The sequence below is a fragment of the Melanotaenia boesemani genome, chromosome 8 (genome assembly GCF_017639745.1).
Source record: "Melanotaenia boesemani isolate fMelBoe1 chromosome 8, fMelBoe1.pri, whole genome shotgun sequence".
NCBI lineage: Eukaryota > Metazoa > Chordata > Actinopteri > Atheriniformes > Melanotaeniidae > Melanotaenia > Melanotaenia boesemani.
In genome coordinates, this window is record NC_055689.1 from 5,673,621 (window position 1) to 5,682,470 (window position 8,850).

An 8,850-nucleotide genomic window follows, 5' to 3' on the forward strand; every position below is an offset into this window, starting at 1 on the left:
TTATTTTTATTTTACTCAACTGTACTACTTCTTATTTACTTATTTATTCATTTTTTTTAATTCATTCAGTCATTTTTAGCTGGAAGAGGGGTGGGGTGGTGTGGGGGATGGGGGGGGGGGCTTGGTGTGTGTGTATAAGTGTGTGTGTGTGACTGTGTGAAAGATTTCATTGAGTGTTTTTATTCTTATGTTTTTAATCATGTAAAGAACTTCGTGTTGCCTATGGCATGAAAAGCGCTTTATAAAGAAAGTTTGATTTGATTCGTTTTCGTGAAAGCAGTGTCAAAAATTTGTATATAAAATGAACGGCTCACAGCTGTGAATCGGTTCCCATCATTCATTTAAAACAGTCGTAACTCTAGTAAGTAAATAAATAAATAAAAACTTTGAAATGGCTGGGCTGTACCAGTCTGTGACTCCAATGTACCATGTTTACCAGGCCTGTTTAAAATCACCAACTCACAAAGAGCCACTTCATATGTGGTAATAAAAAAAGACTGCTATGTGTATATGTAATTTATTACATCATACATACAATTTTTACTTTGAATTTTAAATGAATTACTATGGGGGTATTATCTTTAATCAAGAGCATAAATGTTTGATTTGAGAGCAAGATTTATTGTTTTCACAGTCAAATATATTGCTCTCTCTCTAAATCTACTCTTACACTCAAAAACTCCCTTCTTGCTTTCAAATATATCATTCTTCCTTTTAAAACTCTGCTCCTTTTCTCAAGTTTAGTGTTGCAGGTTCAAGTCTCCTGCACTGGTCTCTTTCCCTCACACACATTCTCTCTGCTGTCAAAACTTCTGCTCTTGGATATTTTTTCCTCTTTCTTATGTTGCTGAATGAACAGTCTGTCAAACGTCCTCCAGCCAATAAAATACAAGACAAATGCTGATCAAGCAAATCCTCACCACCTTCTTCAGGATGTGTTTGTTGTACAGTGACTCCAGACTAGTTAACTGTTTTTATTTTGTTTTTTATTGCCACCAAAGTTTGCTTATTATAATCATTTTATAATTTTCCTCTTTACTTTTAAAAGTAGACCCTTATTTATCATTAATATACGTTGTTGGATCTCTGGTAAATCTATGTGATTAGCTACTGCTTCAGCTAAGATGAATTTATCAGAGCACATAAAGTGGAGATAATAAAAGATCTACATCAGGATAAAAAATAATAAACTTTACTCAGTGGAAAAATAAGGGAATAAAACAATTAGAACAAATAACACAAGATCTATAAACTTTATATTATTTAAGACACTCACATCACAATATGCGATCAGTAGTGTCAAATTCTTAGAATATCAACAAATTACATCTATAATAAGTAAGAAATATACCTTCAGCCAAACAGACTTACAAATTCCTACTAGGGTGTCAGAATTTAGTGTCCCAAAAATGTTATCAAAAATATATAATTACTGGTCAAAACAAAAGATTCCATATTATTTCTGATTATAAAATGACATGAAGAGGACATATTATGTTCCACAGCTGAGGGTCTGATACCCATCCTGCCATGAAATATTTATAAGCCTCTAATGACTTGAATGCTTTTAATGCTGCCCCCGAGAAGTGTGACAGAAGATGGACTGGGTAGTTGCAATTGTCAAGGTAAATTCGATAGCAATATCTCTATCAGTTAGATGCTGGAGTTTTTTAACCAGCAATTTGGAAAATCATACAGATATTCAGCACCAACAAGTGCGGATTTTTCTAAATATCGCTGTCTGGCTTGACCACATGAGTGCTGAACTGGTTTGGAAAGTCTGAAGTCCGTTAACACTTTATAGCAGGCGCGGGGTCCCAGCTAGTTTTTTGCCAACATGGGAGCATAAACGAAGCAGGGACTGAACTGTGCTGTCCACCCCTGGCTTCTGATTGGGAGAAACCAGGATTAAAACAATTACGTCATCTTGAACATGTAGTGGTGAGCACATGTAGCTCAAGAACAGGCTCCTCCCCTTAATTAGAGCAGCAGCATATAAGGCACCTGTTGACCTCTTTTCTCCCTCTGCTCCCTGTAATTGCTGTTGGTGGTGGTGGCTGCCTTTTGAGTCCCCGGCTTGTCGTCTGCTTTTGCCTCTAAGGGTGGTGAGTAGGATGGCAGGCAACATTTATAAAAGCAACCTTTTGGGATTTGCACTAATTTGTTGCTTTTTACTTGCAAGTTACCTGCTGCTGTTTTGTGCTGCTTTGTTTTGTATTGGTTATTTGGTTTTGCTTGTTTCATTTGTTTGTTAGCTAGAATTGTTTAGTTTATATTTAGTTTTTTCTTTTTCTGTATAAGTTGATCTAAGTTGGATTTTTTTATTGTTGTGGTTTTAACTTGAGCTTTCCTTTTTTTAAACTGCTGGGAGCCATAAGGTGGATGGGCTAGGCACTCGTGGTTGGGGATCCCCACTTTGTACATGGTTTGGTGTATTTGGTACACGAGGGCTCCACATTTTAAGTTTGCGGTGAGGCTGTGAGGTTAGTTGAGTTCACGAGCTGAGTGGTGGCACACCTGGGCACGTCCCCCTGTAGGCTGCCCTCCACTTGTGGCATCAGCTAGTCTTATTTTTTAGCTACTTAGCTTTTGCCATTGTTTTTAGCTGGAATAGAGTTTTAATGTATGATTGCAAGTTTAGACAGATTCTTTTGTATTAAATATTTAATTTGCACCCCATGTCTCTGCCGATTCAACAGGAGCGAGTCTGCGTCCTACTAGTTTCTGGGGCCTAACACCTGACGTGGCGTTGTTCTTTCGAGTCCCACTATTTTAAATAAAGCATTAATGACTTTAATCTTCCATCTCCATTTCTTGGCAATATCACTCATCACTCCATACCACTATGCCACAAACAAAATTAAAAATGACTTCAGGAGGAAGAGGAGTAAACAATACTGTTTCCAACCTTGAAGAGGTGGAGGAAAACAGAGTGCAGCTGGACAACAGACTGGACTGGAACTGCAACACAGAAGCATCTACAAGAAAGAACAGACTACTTGAGGAAGCAAAGATCATTGTCTGCACAGAAATGCTACAAATTTTTAAGTCTGTGGAAAGTAAAAATCAGCTTTGAAGCATCTGCTGGGGCAGCAGCATCCGAGACTTAAAGAAATTCAACAAACGGATCAAGAAAGCTGGTTCTGTGCTGGGGATACGTTTAGAGCCACTTGAGCGGATTGTCCAGAAAAGAATGCTGCACAAGCTGCTGAAAGTAATGGAGGATTCTTCACACCAGTGAGCAAACTGCAGAGTGTGAGGCTGTTTAAAACCCCCAGCTCGCTAGGGAAAAGGGGTTGTGAACATTAAACCAAAAAATTCTTTATGAAAAGTATTTAAGGGTATATAAAGTGTATTAACAGTAAACAAGGTCTCAACGAAACCTAGAGGTTCTACAAGCTGTACACAAGAGGATTAAACAAGGGGTCACTAGGGATTACAACTAACTCCACTTTATCTACAAATTACAAAACGCAGGTTCTCAAAAGTTTGAACAAAAGGTGCAAAAGTTCCCAGATCCAAAAACTTACTAGATATACAAAGTTCCACAAAGTCTCAAAATGCACAAGAATCACCGTCTACAGAGTAGACGGTCAAACTGCTGAAACCACACAGCTGCCCTGAACCATCAGCAGCCTGCTCCTTAAATGATGAGCCAGGACCAGCTGGAGGGGAAGAGCAAGCAGCCAATCCTGGTTTGGGATATCACAGCGAGCCAACTGCTGGCAAGGACCAGCACATCAGGGTACAGGGGTGGATCCAGACAGCCGTCCAATCGACTAGGTGGGATCACACAGTCGGTTTAACACATCCACAGGCCGCAGGCCGAAACAGGGGCTTCGTCAAGTACCAACGTAAGACAGAAAGATACCAGAGATCATTTTTTCCAGCAGTCATCCCCCCTCTAGAACAAGGCACTATATTCTTAATCTTCTAATTTATTAACTATTATAGTTTTCTTTTAAATTTAAATTAAATCCACTACCACATTGCAATTTCTCTCTAGGATAAAGTATTTGATTTAATGTAGAAATAATGGGAAAAAAACATGAAAAACAAAAGGCTTCAATTATTTAACCCCCTTAATGCCTAAAATTGTAATAAATACTGTGGAATGGCAGCATTACAGTGATGAACTCACTACCATAACTTTGTTTTTGTTCGCTTGGGGGTTTTGTTTTTTATTTTGCATACATCCCAACCTTATTCTAAGAAAAAAAATAAAAAGAAATGCATGTATTAACAGACAGTTTCTAACTGATGCATTATCATTTAAACTCTACTGTGACTGGCAAACAGAGTGCATCATGTGCATCAAGACAACAGCAGGTGGAGCTAAATAAAAGTAGACAGCATTGAAAAAGACAAAAGCTTTCCAGGCTAATAATATTCACTGTTCCAGGATGATGATTACAATTACAAATCCTCATTTAGAAAGATCTTTTATCATAAATCTCTCGCTCGGTGGTCAGAAGTATCAGAAAAAGTCACACTTTGTATCATCTGGGCTGTTTAATGAGATATTTATGCATTTTTGCAACACAATTATTCATTAATTTGACTGAGTGTGTGTTTGTGTGCCTGGAAAGTGATGAAAACTACACAATGCATGCGTTCTAACAGAACTGAAAAGTCTGTGCAAAGTCACATTCACAGCAAACGGACTTAGATCCTGGTATGAGAGGGTTATAATTAACAAATCTTAGTCTGTTTCTTTGTGACTTAAACACATGTGAAATGCAGACATTTATTAAACCGTAATGTCTCTGGAGCCTTTTATCATGTTCTAAAGGCAACGTAAATGTACCAAGTATAACAATTACATTAATTCCCCAACCTCGGACTTGTATCCAACTCTAATCCTGTATGTCCTTCCCCATTGTGTGTGTGTGATGAGAGCCTGCTGTTTACTGTGCACACAGGAAATTAACCACCATAGCAACAGGTTTATTTGTTTGGATTTGTGGCTTTTGGGGTTTTTTCAGCTTGACGTGTACTATAAGTTCCCCTCTGTTTTCTTTTTGTTGTTTTCTTTTTACATCCCCAGGTGGGAGGTCCGTGTTGGGTTATTTATACCTCACTGGGCAGATTCCGGCCTCACTGAACACGGTTACCATGGGTATCTGGGTTTGTCAGTGGCTGGGACTCCCCACAAGTGGGGCAGAGAGGAAACCCCATACTGGTCAACCACTGCCACAATGTGTGATAGAAAACCAAAATGATTACAGCTTTATATCTTTTCCTCCCCACAAGCACACAATCACATGTGAAGCTGTGCTGCTCTGGCGGAGGTTGATGTTGAGTAATGTTAAAGTTAAGTGAGTTTAAATTTCCCAGCTGACGTAAAATCATCTCTGAGATGTGACACTCATTCCTGAATAAACCTGTATCTCTACTATAAAAGCAGTAGATTTATTGTACTGCATGTGTTAAACATGGTTTCTCCAGGTTAGGGTGTCAAACGTACAGCCTGGGAGTTAAACCGGAAAGCCAGTGGGTCTAATCTGCTCCACGGGATCAGTTTGGTTAACGTGAAAGTGACATAGAATATATTACCTGCAATTTCTTAATAAAAGTAAATGTAATTCCTAATTTGTCCATGTGAGGTTGCATTTTTTATGTATTTTTAAGCATTTCCAAGACGGGGAAATAACTTGTTCTATCTTCTTAATTAGTAGATGTGACTTCAGTTTGTTTTCATTTATGTTTGAGTAAAAAAAAATGAATACTCAATTTTAATTTTTAACTTTAAAAATGTATGTATGTATGTGTGTAAAATATAAAAAAATTGTGTATACAAATACAAATATATATTAAAAATATAAACACACCTGTTCTATATAGTGAAAACATGTGTGATAAAAATATTAAATAGAATAAATAAATGAAATATGTCAAAGTGTAACTGAGGCAAAATATAGTTGAAACTGCAGTTACTTTTCTGAAGACATTTCATGTTGTTTATAATGTTTTATAAAAGGATTTAAATGTCAACATTTTGCTAACATACTTGTTCCTCTTTGCACTAAACCAAAGGGAAACATTCAGAGTTTTCATTCATTATTATGCTGTTATTTTAATGGTCTGGCCTATCTGAGATCAAACTGGGTTGTGTGTGGGCCCTGGACTTGATGTGGAGAGCGAAAGACTCAGATCTGTCAACCACAGTGTGCTAGCCAGCCTCTCCAGGCCTGCTTACACCTCTCAACTTTGGTCTGTTGGACTCGCTGATGAGCAAAGGTCTTCTTATCCAGGATTTCCTCACCAACAGCGAGTTTGACTTTTGTCTGTTTGACTGAAACTTGGCAACAATGCAAACACTTCTCACAACTCAACACGGCCGCATCTGTCTGCCGCTGTACTAAATTACAGACTTTGCAACCTTCCTTTACCATGTATCCCCCCTATCGCCTAATATAATTATGCTGGGTGATTTTAACATCCAAAACTTCCACCACCGCTCACCAATGACTTTGCATCCTGTCTTGACAGCCTTGGCTTTGTGCAGTAGTATATTGACTCCCCCACTAACACTAAAGGACATATCCTGGACTTAATTTGTTTCTCCAGCCTTATCCTCGTCAACTTTTTAACTTTGAAGTCTTTCCCCCCCTCACTCATATCTGAACTCATAAGTTCCAAATCCTCTTCCTGCCGACTCGACCCTCTCCCTGCAGCCCTGGCTAAAGCTTGCCTCTCCTCCCTGCTTCCTTTTGTCACTGTCATCCACTTCTCAATCACCACTGGAAAAGTTCCAACAGTGTTCAAACCCACCTCATTTTCACCAATATAAAATAACCCAATATAAAATTAGTGAGTGCAGCCTTTCATACGATTTTCACACCATTCTCCTCAAAAGATAATCTTCTACCGGTATTACCCACACCCCACTGGTTAAAGTCATACCTCTCTGGCCATATTCAGTTCATTCACCTCAAGTCCTTCTCTTCCCAACCCTCTCCTCTTACTGCAGTTGTCCCCATGTCATCCTCGAAAGCACCTTATCTGTTCAAGCCCACATCAATATCATAACTCAGTCTGCATACTTTGTTTTGCAGTTTGCACAATGATAGCATTTGACATGTCATAACAAAACACACACATTGGACCTGACAGACAGGCACTAGATTGAGTAAAAAGATAAAATGAGATAAATAAGATCAAGATGGATACAAATAAATATAAACACAATAAAAAAAACCTTTGGGAAATAAAAGCACTCTCTGGTATTAAACCAGGATACAAACACTGAGTTACACAAAGTTAAACAGAGCTTGTTACAATGGGGCTTTTAGCTGCTCTGCTCCCAAACTCTGGAATTCCTCACCTCCTCAATCCCTCTCCCTCTATTTAAATCTCATCTCAAAACTCACCTGTTCAAACTCGCCTACAACCTTCAGTCCTTTTTCCATTTATCTGTTTGACTGCTGTATTTCTACTGCTTTATTTTTATTGCATTTAGATTGTTTTATTTTACTTTTGTTTAGTATATATTAACTTAGCTTTTTTATATGAATTTGAAAGTGACCTTGGGTTTCTTGAAAGGCACTTTAAATAAAATGTATTATTATTGTTGTTGTTGTTGTTATTATTAATAATATTATTACCAAATGAGTTTGAAACCCTTGCTGTAGAGCATGTATGCAATATAAACAAAAGTCAACTGTCAGTGATATATCAGTGTGTATGTTTTGTAGCCTGTGGTCATGTATCTCAGGTTAGCTCCTTCATGTGTTATCTTGAATCACAAAACTGACTCCAGAAGCAACACTTCTTTCCGTTTCTCTTTTTCTACCCCCTCCTTCCTCTTACTGGTGTAGAGTGAATGAAACACTCTAGCAGCAGCCAGCAGCCCAGGACCGGTTGAAACCTGTATGGATTGCAACTGAAAAGACATTTCCTCTTTCCAGTGCATCATCAACCAGATCCAGAAAAAGGCTGGAAAAATGCAGTTCAGCAGTGCTCAAACTGAAAGATAGGCGGATAACTAAATATAAGCCTTATTAAATCAGCTGAAATATTTCAGCCAAGTCTCAAGAGTGATGACAGCTGCTTCAAAGACTTCTTCCTTCTTAAAACAACCAGATTTGATGTAAACTGTACCAGAGTAGGTGCAAACCCCATTTATACTCCTTTATTCCATTATTCTACTCATAGTGCCAGCAATCTTAAAAGTATTTTGGGGGTGTGACAACTGTCTACCACATGCTGAAAAATGTACAAAGCTTTCACCTTTGTGTCACCCCAGTTCTACTGATTTAATTTTTTGTGAAAAGGTAAACATGTACATGTTAACTGCCCAAACTGACTATTTTAGTGTTTTGAACATTTAATGTTCATGCTAAGAAAAATTAAGAACCCCCCCCCCTTCCCATGGATATAATAATAGTAATAATAATAATAATAATAATAATAATAATAATAACCTGACAGAAATCATATTTTTTAAACAAATGGCTGAGATTGTTTTAAATAATATAGTAATAATAGTGACAATAGTCCAAACGTATAACAGTAATGGGACAACAAACATTTTTCTGCCCAAACCAAGTGGTAGAAATGGCTCTGGCAGGTTTATTTTCCACATTTTTAATAAAATCATTGAATTCAGAGCAGGCAGTTAAAGGGTTAAAAGGTTTTCCCACTTACACTACCGTTCAAAAGTTTGGGGTCACTTCCCTCCATCATTTCAGATGGAATGTCGAGCCTTCATGTACAAAGAAAAAGCTGAGGTTGGTTAATGAACATATCAGCCGCTGAATTTCCCAGGTTTCTTCACGCCCCTGAATGCAGCATCAGATAAACTGACAGGCGGTGGCTACGGGAAGTTGCTTAAAGGTCCTCCACCAA